Below are 649 nucleotides of genomic sequence, written 5' to 3'. Positions count from 1 at the left end.
CTTTCTTGTAATGATTATAAATATTTAAGATGAAAATAAATATTCCATGTCTTTCATTTAAGAAAAAGATGTAACTGTTGATAGGATTTTATAGACTTGTGTGCTTATGTTTTTTGAATACCTTACTTATTGTCTCATACATGTCATGTCACAGATTATATTGTCTCATACATGTCATGTCACAGATTATATTGTCTCATACATATCATGTCACAGATTATGTTGTATCATACATATCATGTCACAGATTATATTGTCTCATACATATCATGTCTCAGATTATTGGATGTGGATAAGTGAAAAAATTTATGCCGTATAAATTAAACAGTAACATAATAATTTAAAGCAAAATTAAACACTTTATTACATGACATGAACGTGGTTTTATAGCATCAGTACCACCCATATCCTCTGGGAGTTAAAGAAAAATATTCACAAGTCGTTAAATTTCTATATAATCTAACCACAAATTCCTAGTTTTGTGCCAAATGTATACCTTAAGTTTTTCAACCTCTGGCCCGGCATGGCCAGGTGGTTAGGGCGCTCGACTCGCAATCTGCGGGTCGCGGGTTCGAATCTCCGTCACACCAAACATGCTCGCCCTTTCAGCCGTTGGGGCGTTATAATGTGACGGTCAATCCCACTATTC

The sequence above is a fragment of the Limulus polyphemus genome, unplaced genomic scaffold (assembly GCF_000517525.1).
Source record: "Limulus polyphemus unplaced genomic scaffold, Limulus_polyphemus-2.1.2 Scaffold108, whole genome shotgun sequence".
NCBI lineage: Eukaryota > Metazoa > Arthropoda > Merostomata > Xiphosura > Limulidae > Limulus > Limulus polyphemus.
The sequence above is the reverse complement of the archived record's forward strand: the minus strand, read 5'-3'. Positions refer to the sequence as shown.